General features: G+C 42.4%; 1 long non-coding RNA gene across 1 annotated transcript in view; it reads left to right on the forward strand.

Moving 5' to 3' along the window:
- The first annotated feature begins 13,047 nt into the window (after nt 1–13,047).
- The window catches only part of LOC108445663, a 6,810-nt gene continuing 4,220 nt past the window's right edge, over nt 13,048–15,637 (forward strand). The window contains exons 1-2 of the long non-coding RNA XR_001860613.1: nt 13,048–13,322; nt 15,064–15,131. This is a non-coding gene — a long non-coding RNA (uncharacterized LOC108445663). The remainder of the gene's footprint in view (nt 13,323–15,063; nt 15,132–15,637) is intronic.

The following is a 15,637-nucleotide window of genomic DNA, read 5'->3' on the forward strand; positions in this document are numbered from 1 at the left end:
TCAGCACAAATCCAAAACACAGCCTCATACTAGTAACTGTCAAGAAAATTGACTCCAGCCAAAACCAGCACACCAGCCCATTATAAATTGTCCATATGTCATAAGGTGGAAAATAGTTCCTGCATTTTTAATTTACTAAACAGTCCATGCTTGATTTCCATATCCATGATCCTTGTAAAATTTGATGTTTGCACAATATCAGTGCAGCCGGCTCCTGATTCACAGGAGGCTCTGCCTCATCCTGCAGACTGCCATGAGAAAGGTAATCCTTGAATGCTAAGCATTGCCTAGAAAATTACTCTGAAAGGAATGTTCTGTATTACACTGACAAAAAAATATGTGATTAACCAAATGGTTCCAACTCTAATCCTCTTGCATGTCACCTGCTAAAGTAACTGAGATCAAGTTGTCTTTAATGTGACAAACGTGTGTGTACATATATTGTTTCCTTTATTTATGGGGGCAAGCAGTTGTCTAGGGGGGTATTCATCTTAATTAAGGCAGAGTCTTGTATGAAATGTAGAAGGCCAGAGAAACTGAACCTGGGCATGCAATCAATGAGAGGCACAGCCCATGAAGGAACAAGTGGAAGAGTCTGCACTAAGTCTTTCAGTCTGAGGGACATGAGCCTCCCTCAGGCCAACTGGAATATGCTTAGGTAAAATTCTGGTATTAACCCTTTGCAGAATGGAACAATGCAATGGAATAGCCCTTAAAAAAAAAACCCAAAACAACAAAACAGTATGAAACAACAACAACAAAAAAAACCCCCAGAAGAGGAATTAGACTTACATGGTGCTGAAATTTTTCTTCTTGATGAGATTTTCCCCAATGCTGAGGTGTCCAGTTTTAGTTATCCTCTGCTGTGAAGTCCAGGTTTGTGGGATGCTATTGCACTGACACTTTTTAAAGAAACCTTTCCAGGAGTGGTGGGACTGACAGATGGGCACTCCAGGTGAGTTGTAGGATGAAGATGGGGGATGAAGATGATGCACACCCATGCATCAAAGCCCATGATCTTTAAAAAGTTAATGAGTCAAGTTTCAAAGGCTCCAACAATGTTTTTGCAAAAAACATTGCAAAATCATGCTGTAATAAGAAAGATGACAGAAGAAGAAGCTTTCAATAAAGATAACTATCACATTCCCAAATGCGGTGGTAGATTTTGCAGCTCACAAGGTGATAAATTTTTTTTGTCCAGGCTCTATAAAATGCCAATTTGTTGGATTCCTTTTTTAATTTCTCCTAGCTCATGTTTACACAAAAAAAATAGTTCTGGAAATTATATAGGTACCACAGTGGTATATATTCTTTCTGTGTCTTTTAACCACTTGTTTTACTGTCAGCATAGTGTTCTACTCTGGCATACAACAGAGTTTAAACGGTTCTGTAAGAGAAGTTGTTTAAATTCTTTTCTTTGAGGGGGGAGGGAAGTAACTTAGTTGAATTCTTGAGAGTATCCCCGTTTCCACCTTTCCTTCTTGCTTTCCTACAAGAACTCTTTCAAGTTCAGACTTTTATTCTGTTAGGTTCTTCTCAAACTTGTGATCAGAGATGGTATCATCTGCTTTAAGAATCTAAATGGGAAAAACAACTATTGCATCAGGATTGAAGAAACAGAAATACAAGATGAGGAGAGCTAATTGAAGTCAGATTAGTGGCAGAGCTAGGAATATAGTTCAGCTACTTCAGTGTCCCTCTGGTGCTCTTTAGTAGCATATCTCTGCTGCAGGAAAGTCTGTAAGCCACCTTTCTGAACCAGGGAATTCCTCTTACCTCGTGTTTTGTGCTTGTCTGCCTCCACTCAGCTCCTTGACTCACTCCTGGTCTGCTGTTCCATGTGCTCAGCTGAGGAACGTTGCACTTCCTTTGGGAAGCAAGGGTGCTGCACTGGCTGTCTACAGCCCAAATTCAGCATGATGATGTTTATTAATGAATCTCACTGCACTGCTTGGGAGCCAGTTTTTTTAAATCAAAAATGTTTGGAATCTCAAGCATAGGGCCCTCTGCCTGCAAGAATGAATGCAGGGGCTGCACTCCAACAGTCCTGGGCAGAATCAAACCTTGCTATTTCACTTACGCTGTTTATAAATGCCTAGACAAACAAACAGTACCCCAGAGGGACAGCGGATAGCTAGGCTCTTCCTTGTCCCACGGCACGATCAGCATTCCCATTTGCTTCACTCAGCACTTTTGCACAGTAGGGCTTTGGTTTAATCTAATGATTAAATGCATTCTTTTTTTTTACCAGGGATTTTTACAGTCAATATTTACCACATGGATAGTTTTTGTTCTTCATGACCCTGGTATCTTTAGACATAGAGTCAGTGTTGAGATTGGTGGAGAGGGGGGAGGAGCTGTGCTCAGCTAGTTGCCCTCTATAGCTTAACATTCAGCTTCCAACATTAACATGATTTGTTTGACTCCACAATCAAAAATACTGTGCCAGTAGCACAGAGTGAACTGGAATTCAGGAGCCGGCACCTCTGCTAATGGAAATGAGCACTGAGGAGCTGCTGTGACTTGAGCCAGCAGATTATTGCCAGCAGGTTTTTGCCTGCCTGTTTTTCCAGAAATTGCCACAAAGACACTAGTTTTAACTGGACAGAAAGCCAGGCCAGAGTTCTGTCTGCAGATCATAGTGCTGCAAAGTGGAAGAAGTGAGTCTGCACTGACACAATGCAAGCATATCTCTGAGGTGAGCTAGTTAATTACACAAGGGACAGGGACCAGCTGCCAGCAATCCTGGCTGGAGAACAGCTCCAGGCAGCAGTGCTGAAGAGTGTGCTGAGAGGGGAAGTCAAATGTCTGGTACCAGGGTGGTGGGGATTAGCAGAACTGTGGTCTAGGGATTGTAACCTGCGAGTCAACATCTCCTTCGGCACGCTCCATAACAGAGTGTCTTGGTATAAGCACTGTTGAGAGCCTTCTGTGTTTTCTTTTATGTAAGTGCAAAGAAATCTGTCCACTCTTTTCAATAAGGCAGAGGAACTTCTCAGCAATTAGGAATTAAAAGTTCTGAGATTTAGTGTTTTAAGTCATTTAGATGACAAACACTATAGAAATGGGGAGGATTTTGAAGCTACAATTCTCATTGCTTGAGCATAGTTGTGTAAAAATATCAGACAAAAGGCTGAAGAAAGGTAAATTGGATGAAATAGAACCACTGGGTTTGTACGTGGTGAGATCTGTGCAGCCTGCACCTACAGCACACATGATGCACAACTCACCTGAAAGGCACACACAGCACCTGGGTGCACATTGTGCCTGGGAGTCCTGCAGTGAGAGTTCTGTTTTCTTATTCTTCTGAAGTGAAGCATCCGTCCTTGGGATTTCCGACACTACTACTACCATGACTAAGCTACCACATTTAACTTGTATCTGGAATTTGTACCAATAAATGGCATCAAATATGTACCTTTTTATTATGAAATGATTGCAGGAATAGGACTTGAATAGGCTCGTATTGTAGCACGTAGCACAAGGAAGTCTTCAGCCTGGTTTAAGAAGTATTTTCATATATGTTATGTAAAACTACAAGAAACAGCTACTTTTAGTAAATCAAGTGCTTTTAGTTGAGTATGTGTGTGTCGTATCTGGTGCTTGAATTAAGGCTTGTATCAACTTACTGTTTTCTAGGGCTGTTCTTGTTGACAATCATTATGAAGTCCCAAGGTCCTGGCCATACAGCAGTGCCATGAGCACTGTTACAACCTCAGTGACCAGCTAACGAGGTGTCAAGGTAATCAGGAGCAGCAAAAGCCTTGAACCTGTTTTGAAGAGAGGGTTTGCTTAAGGGAAAATAGCACCTAGAGATCTGCGCAAGGAAATAATTTTAAACCAGGAAAATAAAATAACTTTGGAAAAAGCATCTGGATATTAGGCTGTTATTCAGAGTTCATAATACACTGTGGTACTGTATGCAGCTCTCTCAGTAGCTAAAATTAGGTGATTATGTAAGGAGACCACAGCGTTTATCTGAATAGCTACTGTATTGGGTTAATGATGTCACTCATCTTTATTGAGTCGCTCTGCTATGGCTTGGCCAAGGGGCACCATGGATTCAGCAGTCATGAAATCATAGCCAGGTTAAACTTCAGTGAAGTAAACACAACAGAGCTTTTACAAGGGAAAGCAAAACAATTCTCAAACAGAGCTCTCCCATCCAGAGTCCCAGGTGACATTACCGCCAGCTGTTATTCCCTGTAAATCTTCAGGAAAGCCCATTTGTAGCTTTTGAACCGATGATAATAGAAACGCTACAATGAATCTATCAGTTTATGATTGATTTGGAGAGATCAAATGATCCATTTGTTTTAGCATTTTAATTGTTAGCTATGAAATTTGTTATTTTTGTATTGAGGTCCCATTGCTGAAACAGTTGATGAATGCTGTACTGTATACATTGTTGACATGTGAAAATAAATACAAGTATGCCGTAGGTAAAGTGAGAATTAAATTTTATCTACGCATAGTAATGTACCTTAGCTTTCTCACCAGATACAATCCAAATTTATTTTCCTGTCATATTTTTCTTACAAGTGATTTTTTTGCTCACCTATGTTAGGTACTGTAGCTTTTTCATGCCTAGTAGTGGTATATGTAGCACACATTTCTGCACATAGTTGCTGAGCCTTTTCTGAATAATTGCCAATTTTATGTCAGCAAAGATTGAGGAGGATGTAAAGGTGTAGATGCAGAAACAGGCAGATTGGTTTCCTCAAATTTTGTGTGACCATATGGCCCTGAGCTGTGTTGTTTCTCACTGTGATGGCTCTGATGCCTTCATCTGGAACATCCCTCTTAAGATGAGCTTTGGGACTGTCCTCTAGAGTTTCTCTATGGGTGTTTTGCTTCCAGTGGCCTTGAGTGCTATTATCACAAGCTCTGGCATGCAAAGCCTCTGCAAGGAAGAAACCTGGCAGCAAATGAAGGCCTGTTTATTTCTCAGAAGGTGCCCAGGCCTACAGAGTTACAGGGCTTTAAAGTGCCAGAAGCAGTTGTTTGGGGGATAGCTTGGGGATGAGCAGTGGTCAGGGCACTGATGGTGGCCATGGTTTGTAGCTCTGGCAGTACACCTGAAGAGCTCTGCTTTCCCAGACCAGATAGCAAAGGCTGCATTTGGAAGCTTGTTCTTTTCCTAGATATCTACGCCACTCTTTGAACTAACCATTCCCACGCGTTTCCTGTCAGGGGTCTTCCAGGCCCCCAAACTCTTTTTCTACTCTGTTCTTTTTTAATCCAGAAAGCTGCCTGCTTTGAGAAAGTTTGCCTGGGATTGCACTGTACCCATTTGTTTGCAATGAATGAGAAGCATTTTTCATTTTTGCTGAACTACTGTTGCCAGATACCATGTGTACACATGTTCCTGGCCATCTTGCAGGGGGAGCTGGCAAATCTGCAAAGCTGATGTGAACTGCTCCAGCAACTGAAATGGCTCCTCTCAGCCAGACCCTTGCTGAGGTTGGGAAACACACGTACTTTGCTCTCTGTGAGATCTCAAAAAGAAGGTTTTCTTCAGCTGGATGGAAATAGTCATAACTGCTGCCCAGCCTCCTAACTCCAAGCACCTTTCTGCTTTCTCTCTGCATTCTCATCCGTCCTGTTTGCTGAGCACTTTTGGCAACACAGGTAGCCTAGAGCAGGAGCCTTTGGGGAAACTTAGAAAACACAAGGGTCATGAGACTAAAACTGTATGACAATACAGTCTAAGGACTACCTTTTCCAGTGATTTTGTTCCTCTAAAACTGATTATGTGAGAGTTGTTGCTATCTTCCATTGCCTTCATTGGGAGGGTTCTGTAGTGGTCAGTTATCAGAAAGGAGCGGGGTTTTCTGGCTTTGTTTTTAGTTTCACCAAGTCCAAGAAAGTGTGTGTGTTTGCCCTGATTAGCATCCCATCAGCTGGCTGATCACAGGACTTGTCAGGATGGACATAACATTCTTGCAGACCAGTACTGGAAACAAAGTGCCAGGAATGGGTAGTTAAGGATTTCTTTCAAAACCTGGTGGGATATTTTGCCCCTGCAATGCCAGAGCATGCATGCAGAGCATTTGTTGTACAGCCTGGCGTGCTGTGTAGGATCCATGGGAGAGGTGAGCTGAGCTCCCTTTGTTGATTGCATAGGAAGCGTTAGCTGAACGGATGAGTTACCACAAAAGGTTTCTGTTTTGCTGAGCTGACTTCTTCTGATGGAGAAACAAACTGCTGGGTTTGAAAAAGCATAGGAAAAACAGTAAATCTTTACTGTTCTTCTTAAATTATTTTTATGTGGAAATGAATCAAAGCCCAAGAAGCAGAGTATTTTCTTGTTTCCCCTTGCTAAACAGTTATCCATGTGAAACCCTGTGGGTCTAAATGAGGCTGGTAACCACTGAAGCGGCGTCACTCCCCTTGATCCTTGTGTGCTATTCCTTGGATGTGACTCAGAGGACTCGCTTTAACTTTGTCTGCCCTGAGGTGGTCAGTCAGTTGGACTACATGATCATTTTATGTCCCTTCCAACAGAAGATACTCTTTTATTCTGTTTTAGACTTTGTATGGACACAGCCCCATAGCGTCAGTAAACCCTGTGCACAGTGGAGGCCACTACACATTTACACAGCAGCAGCTGGCAGTGTCATGCCACTGGTAGTGTTCTGTTGGGTGTGAATGTGGACAAATGTTTGTATTTCTGTACTGCGTTGGCCTTGTTGCCCATGGTTACAGTGTCTGTACTCAGACAGGGTGGCAGAGCCTGGTGCCGTGGACCACAGCACATGCAGCTTCTGAGTCTGTGTTACTGAGCAGAGCAGGAAAGGGATTTTCCATGGGGCCTCCCAAAGGAAGGTGGAATCACTACACTGAGTTTTCACTGCTGCTTACATTTCTTGGATGGGGATGGATATAAAGATCAAGACATCAGCTGGACTATTTCTAGTGTGTGAGAAATTATTGAGCCAAAACACTAAAAAGTGAAAAAGGGGCTCTGCTGTAAAAAGATGCTATTTCTTGGGAAAACACAAGCTATAAATGTCATCAAGAGGCTAAAGGAAAGGCAATAGTACCAAATGATGAGTGGGACTAGGAGAATGTGTGTTACAGAAAGCATATAAGGAACAACTCTTGAGAGTCTGAGAAGAGCTGACAATAAAACACATGATTTAATGAGTGCCAGAGAGCAGATTCAGCCATAAAACTATACATTTAGTGGCTGTTGTATTTACTGAGTTATAACTTTGGAAGAGGTGCATAAACATTACTAAGTCCTTGTGGGATTGCCCTTTCTTTTTAAAGCAAAGCTTTATCATAATTATTTAAAAGTCTTCACACAGTGTAGTCTTGAAGTACACTTCTGAGTTTGGAGTCATCAAAGAAGATAGGGGAGATTTATGCTTTATTGTGAGACAGGTTAAATCAATATATGAAACTTTTAATAAACTTTCTTGTCCTAAGTACAATAACACTGTTGTGGCCTCGGTTCTGGACACTCATGTTCTTCATTTATCCTTCAGAGGATGATGAAACAATTTTAGGCTGTGCAATATTTCACCTTCTGCTAAAAGGCATGTTATGTAGGGCAATGTCACGTTATATAGGGGAATGTCACACGATGTTACTGATGTCATGTAAGAAAAATCTGAGATTTGTTTACATTAAATATGGCCAGTATCACATCTATTCTAAAAGAACATACAAAAATTTAAAGGTGTTTAAAACAATCTTCCCAGAGTACCTATCCTAAACAGATTATATGAAATGGAGGTGCTTCACTGGTTCCTACTAGCACATAATATACTCTCACTCACAGTCAAATACAAAGTCTACTACTAAGATTTATCGGTATTGTCCTATAATAGTCACTTGTCACTGACACTAAGAAATCAGCCTAAGGTGTTACCAAGCTTTTCATAATAGATTAGCAAAAAAATTTCAAGACAGCTGTTGAATTCTGGAGAACATTATTAAGTATTCCAAATTTTGTTTCACCAGTGGTCAGAATCAGAAAGGGAGGTTTCTGTACTCCTTGCAAAAATGTCTCATTATCACTGACTTGCTCTGGGTTTTTAAATGAGATTCACATTTGTAGCTGAAATGAAACCAGATATCCTTTACAGGAAAACATTTGCTGTAAGCAGAATTTGATGTCCTAAATAAACACCAAAAAAATCTGCTGCAGGATTTTCTTCAGTTCCTCCCAAATGGCCCCTTGAACAGACTTCATTTTTCTCTTGTGGTGGGCACCCTGTCCATGTAAGAGCTGTAGAAACTTTCACTTTTGGATAAATTTTTGCATTTACCCTCTTGTTTCCTGGGCTGACAGAAACCCTGTTCCATTGATCATCTCAGTTTGGGGGGGGATGTCATGTGACAGGTTTTGGCTTCTCCCTGAAACCCTTGTATGCAGGAGCGCCTGGTCACTGCACACAATGCTTTCACTTCAGTATAAAAAAATCTTATTTTGGCTGGTACATGATACCTTGTATAGATCAACACAATTGGAGTTAGTCAGGTTCAGACCTGATAGTTGGCAAAAGTTCTGTGTTAAATAAAGGGGATTCCCAAATGGATGTAACGTGTTGCCTCAGGAGTCATGTTTCTACAGAGTTCCCCACCCAGCACCTGAAAGGAATTTTTGGAAACAGACTGGAAGACAGAGAAGAAAATATTGATGGGCCTCTGTGGAAATCTAGAGTTTGTTCCTGCCCAGCATCCTGAAGGGAGCATCTTATTCCCTGTGGCTCAGATGACACGGATGCTGAGAGATATGAAGGTTCATCAGGTTGGACAGATCTACCTGGACTACGAAGGTGGAGAAGATCTGGTAACTCACTGGGACACAGGAATGAGTAGGCAACTGATGAAATGGAGTTTCAGTGGCAGCAGAGAAGCTCTTTCTTGCATTACACAGAATTAAATTGCCCCAGAGTACAGGGGAGCTCTAATACACAAAGGAAGATGTTGGGTACCTTCCCGGCAAGACAGACCTGACAAGGGTTGTAGGACACCAATAAAACAGATGGCTTAGAATGTTCTGAGCTGCAAACTGTTGGATCTGGGATGGGGTTTTCAGGGAAAATACAACTCCCAGTTTGCTTTTTTATTCTATTCCTTCCTTTCCCAGCTGAGGGTCACTGTGGGAGATGGGGTGCTGAGAGATCTTCATCCTCCCCTGGCTGTACAGCCACTTTCGCTCTCAGAGAACCTGCCTAGTCCTGTGGAAAAAAGGGAAAGGAGTCTCTGTATCTTTCAAAATACAGTTACTCAAAATGTATCTTTAAGCTGTAAGTTTTTTAAAGAAAATTTTTCATCTTCAGATTGAAACTTCTGTTAGAAATAATACTGAATGTTAACAAGAAGTGCCTGTTGACCCCTGTTTGGACCTCAGAGGGGAATGATATTAACCTGAAATAAGAATTATGGAACATAATTACAGAATGTGTGAAGCCAGAGATTAATGTATGAGTCATGAGACTGTCCAGGAAGAGAAAGCTGTGGGTGAGTGCCAGTGGGGAAAACCCCAAGAAACTAGCAACATGATCAGAGCACAGTGAAATGTGTTAAAGATCTGGGAATCCCAGAACACAAGAAGATGATCAGGGTGCTGGAGCCCCTCTCCTTTGAGGACAGGCTGAGAGCATTGGGGTTGTTCAGCCTGAAGAAGAGAAGGCTCCAGGGACACCTTAGAGCAGTCTTCCTGTACCTAAAGGGTACCTAAAGGCTTACAGAAAAGGTGAAGAGGGACTTTCTATGATTGCATGTAGTGATAAGAAAAGGTGGAATGACTTCAAACTGAAAGATGGTAGACTTAGGCTTGATATTAATTTAACTATTCTTAACTGTGGGGGTGGTGAGGCCCTGGCACAGCCTGCCCAGAGAAGCTGTGGATGCCCCATCCCTGTGAGTGTTCAAGGCCATTTTGGATGGGGCTCTGGATGGGTCTAGTGGGAAGTGTCCCTGCCCATGGCAGAAGGGTTGAAAGGAGGTTACCTTTAAGGTCTCTTCCAACCCGAACTATTCTATGATGCCATAAAAGAAAAGTAGAAAGAGTAGGAGGATTTTACAAGGGTACGGTTTTTCTATTTGTATGTGAATATTGCTAAGAAAGTAACCAGCTTTGATACGCTTATTTAGACTCCTACAAAACTGGAGAAACTGCACAACAGTCAATGGAGTAGCACTGCTGAGGATGCTGGTGGCTTTAGTCCTGCCAGGACCACATGGAGATAAGGTGTGCAAGTCTGGACCAGGGACTGATATTTGTGCCTTTCCTGAGGTGACAGAGAAGGAAGCTTTCCTCATCTGGTGTGCCAGCAGACAGAAAAATGAAGGTTTGGTGCAGAGGGAGGAAACCTGCACGTGTGGCAGAGCTCAGATTGCTGTCAAAAAGCTGGAGAAGTTGCAGACAAAACATCAGCTCTTTGGATAATTACAGAAGCCCTTTGCAGCCTTCAAAAGCCCATTGTGTTTTTCTTCACTTATGAGTGAGAATTTTGGGGGAAAGTAAATAAAATGCTGCAGTTTCAAAGTGAAAAAACCAATGGCAAGTGAAGATGTCTCAGCGTTGACCTTGAGCACTGGTGCTTAGTGCCTGACAAAGGAAACTTCCCTACATCAAGCTGAGCTGAGCACCGTGTTTCCCTCACTGGCTGCTGGAGCAGCTTGTCCGAAAGTCAATGGGATTAATGCTGCTGAAATATATGGTTTATTTAGCTATTCTTACTGACCCATGAACATACCTACTGTATAATTTATTGGAATGTTAGGAGTTCAGTCCTGTGATGTTTGTGATAGAAAATCTTCACTTTGAGCCAGTGGGAAATTTTGTTAGGGTGAGGAGTGCAGGCCTGGCCTCTGCTTTGCCTTTTTTCTTTTGCATTGCAACACAATTAACCTTTTCATTAGAAGAGCTCTGTTCCAAATAAGCAAACTTCTCAATGTGTATTACTGAACCATTTCAAGCTGTCTCTTGCTTTGAAACAAAACATCTTTGTTCCAGCCATGCATGACATTTGAAGACCTATTTATACAATGTGTCAGCTCCATTTGTTTTCTTCATCCTGATGTTTTCCTCTGTATTTTTAGTTACCCATCCAGATTGCAATGAGTGAGGTTGCTTCTGGTTTCTTCCTGTGCTGCTCCAGACTGAGGCACTGACTCGCTTTGTCCTTTCTCCACTTTTGTGGGCAGAGGTGAAACAACCCAAAATCAGACACAATTCTGCTTATTTCATCCTCTTTGTACTGAGACCAGCAGCACCAGGCTGCTGTGGGGTGGAGAGATAGCAGAAGGACCTGCTGTTAATGACAGTTTCTCTCCTGATATCCTGCCTGTGGGATGCACATAGCTGCAATCCCTTCTGCTGGAGGGGACTCACTGAGGGACAGACTTCCACACTGCATCAGTAAATTAGCCCTCCTTGCAAAATACCTGCTTTTTCCTTACACATTCATCATTTGTCCTAAGTCTCTAACCAGTAATTCCTGTTTGGCAGCACAATGCTAACTGATCGAAGAAAATCCGCCAAAAATTGAAAAAGAAAAAAAATGTATCAAGATATTGAGTAATAAAGCTTTTAACATCCTGATTTTAATATTGACTAAGTGTAAATAATTATGGTGTTTGCCTCATTCTCTCCCTTGTAAAAAATTTATCTGTCTTGGGACATGTCTTATCTTCCAGAAGGGATCCAGGGTAGTGCTGTCCTTGCTACTCAAGCAGCAACATAATGTCTAGCCCAGTACTGGCACTACCTATGAAATGAAAGTCTAATTCCTTCTTGAAATCTTTTGCACAACGTACCAGCTGAAGGTTTCAAGCTGCTTTAACACATGCAGGGTGTCAGGACACTACTGCAAGCCTCACTTTAACCAGAAAAGGAGCTGAAGGTGCCAGCCCAGCAGTGGTGAGCATGGAGTTGCAGTAGCAGAGCCTCATCTGCTCTCTCCAATATTGTTGTCACTGAGAAGGTTGGGGAAGAAGGGTGAAATAGCTCCATGCAAGCAACACTGTTCCTGCCAGGTACTTCGTGCCTCACTCAAAGCCACTGATAAGACCAAGAAAGGCATCTGCATTGACCTTCTGCATCCCCATCCATGTAATAGCAGACAGAAGGGCTGTAAGAACAGAGATTAAACTTCAGAGCACCTCACAGCTGTGTTTTATGTAGACACTCCTTCCAATTCCTGGGAAAGTGCACGATCTCCTCTGGATGTGGAACTGCAGGTCATTTCCATGCCAAATACTTAATGTGTCCAGCTTTTGCACGTGATGGATGGGCTTCTGCTGCAAGAAGTGGAGGCATTGGCATGTGAGGAGGAATGCCTTCAATACCACGTGCTTCAAAAGCCAGGCTTGCGAGCTTTGCCGTGCGTTCCAGCAGCTGGGGTAGAGCTGCGTGCATGGTCCCTGCCAGCACAAATGAAACCAAGGCATCCATATGCTGTGCATTAGGTGTGTTTGATCTCCTGATCTCTGGGTTGCTGCTCCGATACTCCTTCTTCCTCTCTGTAACAGTCTGAGGAGTACAGAGCGCAGTGTTGAAACCTGTAAGTCTGTGTGTGTTTATAGGCTCTGTGATGGGAACTGCAAAGCTTAACACAAAACAGTTGAGAAAATGTTGCTGGCCACAGCCACAAAACCTGTCCTCATCTGTTCCATGATGGGGTGGAAAAGAAAACTCCTCAAGTTTAATTTTCCTGATTAAAGATGAAGGAAAAAGAACTGCCAAAGTGGATGGAATTTAGTCCAATTGATGTGACACCTGGATTAGCAAAGAAAAATGCAATCTCCTCTGTGTGCAGGAATTGTGGCCATGCATGGCAAGACCGCCACAAAGACACTGCAGCCCTGCATGGACAAGGAACAGCTTCCGTAACCACAGGCTTGAAGCCTGCCCCTGTGTGGATTACTGTCACCGCTCAGCACACATTTTCAAGTCAGTTATTGCAGTGACTCAGTTGTGTTTCACTAAGAAGCTACAGACACCTCTGATCCACATTAAAGGTGGTGGTGAGATAGGAGAGGATGGCTCCACTTCATAGAAGATTTGCTGGCTCCAAGGGACAGCTTCCGTAACCACAGGCTTGAAGCCTGCCCCTGTGTGGATTACTGTCACCGCTCAGCACACATTTTCAAGTCAGTTATTGCAGTGACTCAGTTGTGTTTCACTAAGAAGCTACAGACACCTCTGATCCACATTAAAGGTGGTGGTGAGATAGGAGAGGATGGCTCCACTTCATAGAAGATTTGCTGGCTCCACGGCATTGTCTCATGCAGATTGGGAAACTGGGCAACACTGTAACTTGGAAATTATACAATGGGGAAGCACAAGCAACAACCAGGTAACAATAGAAATGAATTTTATTTTGTAAAAAGTTATAAAATGAATATTGTACAAAAATAAAGTCTGTAGAGAACTTTGGTTGATTAACACAAATGACTGAGACATATAATTGCAGGTGAAGTAAAAAAATCCAGAGAAGCACACTCCTGTCTTCAGTAAGGTCTAAAAACTAAAAAAAACCAAAAAAACAAATTAAAAAAAAAAAATCACAAACTTTACCCTTTTGTATTTTGAACATAGAGATTCGCTTTGGTTGCAGCCTCTTCAAGCTGCGCAGAAAATGCTTTGAGGCAAGTTTTCATCAGCTGGAGCAAGGGAAAGCACAGCTCTGAGCGCTGTCACAACTCAGCCACTCAGCAGTGCAGCTGACCCTCCGCCTGGCAGGCATTCGGTGCCCACATCGTGCCAGTGTGGTGGCGTCACCACCCCTGCGCAGCATGGAAGGCATGGTGTCCCCATGGCAGTGTGAGAACAGAACCTGCGGGTGGTTGTCCAGGGCTGTCCTCCCTCCGCCCAGGAAAGCGGCGGCAGTCGGGGATGAATTACATGCCATACACCTGGTACAACTTTCTATGCCTGTTCGGGACTTTTTTGACCTCTAGACCCTTCTTCAATGGTGCCCCAAGAGGCCCAGGGCAAAATGAGCATGGAGAGCCATTACATGCATGAGATAAAAGGTTGGACCATTGTTTTCAATAGGGATTTTTTTTTCATGTTGCTTTTGTGGGAGTTGATGCTTCACTGGTTGTCAGGTATGTCTAGTGACCTGCACTCCTGCTCCTTTGGGAAAAATGTCTCCAGAATGAGAGCTTGTGTTAGCGGTCACGTATGAACACCTTTGCTGTACAACCTCCCTCCTCCTAAGGAAACTTGGACTGTTCTGCTGCACGGGTATGATCCTGTAATGTTTCAGCAAATTATACAAAACACTCTGGTTATTTAACACAACTGTTTACTTGCAGGCTATATTAAATCCAGGGCTAACTAGTTAGAGGGATTTAACCTTTTCTATATGGAAGTACGGAAGGAAAAGCTTAAATAAATATAACTAGAAATTATAAGGCTAAATGTGATTATTTTCCATTTGTCAATAGTTATATGAGGTCATTTGGCATAAAGTGTGAGAAAACAAATGTGGCTACATTTAAAATATGACTAAAATTAGTTTTTCTAACAAATTGCTAATGTTGAGCCAAGTCCTGTGACCCTCACTCATCCAGAGCCATTGTTGCTCCTGCACATGTATGACTGCAGTAATTTTCAAAAGGCTTAGTGAACTGGAATAAGGGCTGCAGGCTTCGGCACTACCTTTTGTGAACATAATCAAGATTTTGTTTAAAAGAAAAAAAGGTAAAGTAAGTGATTTTTTGCATTCAAGTTAACACTTTCAATCAAAAGCATGGACCGTTGTTCCCAACGTCTTTGTCTCTCTATATCCCCAAGCGCCATCTGCTTTGGCACCTTTGAAAGACACTTTAATAAATAAGGAGACTCATTACTGAACTGTAATAAATAACAATAACTTAATCTCAATAAATATCTTCTGTATACTTATGTCTCTGAAGGGATGCATTGCATCAAGTAGTCTCTCTCAATCACAATGACCAAATAGAAATGTAGTTATGCAAGTGACGTTAGTCCTTTGTAAACCTAAAGAAATGCATTTTGTGTAGGCTGGGCTTGTTACTTCTCTTACTATGCTAGGAAGAAGTGCTTAAAAACTCAACTTGTTTTCACAGGTAGCAGAAGAACAAAGTCCTGCACTCATTTTGAAGAAACACAAGATGGAAATAACCAAACTTAGCCAGTAAGCAGAACTGTTTTGCTTCATGAGAACTTGAGCTTGGTCATTTTGATATTTGCCCAATATCATCTTACTTGCAAGGGTAACCTTATTGCTTAGGAGTTGTCCTAAGCACTTGGGAACTGCCCTCCAGTGAGCAGTAGCACAATGTGTCTTTCAGTAGAGCTGAGGGCACAGGGGATTAGTAAAGTACTCCTAAGCTACTTCTTAGCTAAGCTTCTTGGTATAACTGGTATGTCATGGCATAACTACAACACAGCATGGTATGGCAGGGTTGTGTTTTTAAGCACGTTCCTCATGGATTGAGTCTCACTGATGGTGGACTGAGTCAAACAGGAAAGGTAGCGTGCACATCATCCATCCATCGTCATCTCCACCTGAGCTTTTATCTAAATCCCCATAGGACGTCAGAAGTCTCCATCCTTCTACTCTGCCGCATGCCTCCTTATCCCCAGGTTCTCATGGCTCCTCATTCTGTGTTCTTGGTCCTTTTTCCTCCACTTGGAGCT

Source organism: Corvus brachyrhynchos, unplaced genomic scaffold (assembly GCF_000691975.1).
Source record: "Corvus brachyrhynchos isolate BGI_N302 unplaced genomic scaffold, ASM69197v1 scaffold42, whole genome shotgun sequence".
NCBI classification, from domain to species: Eukaryota; Metazoa; Chordata; class Aves; order Passeriformes; family Corvidae; genus Corvus; species Corvus brachyrhynchos.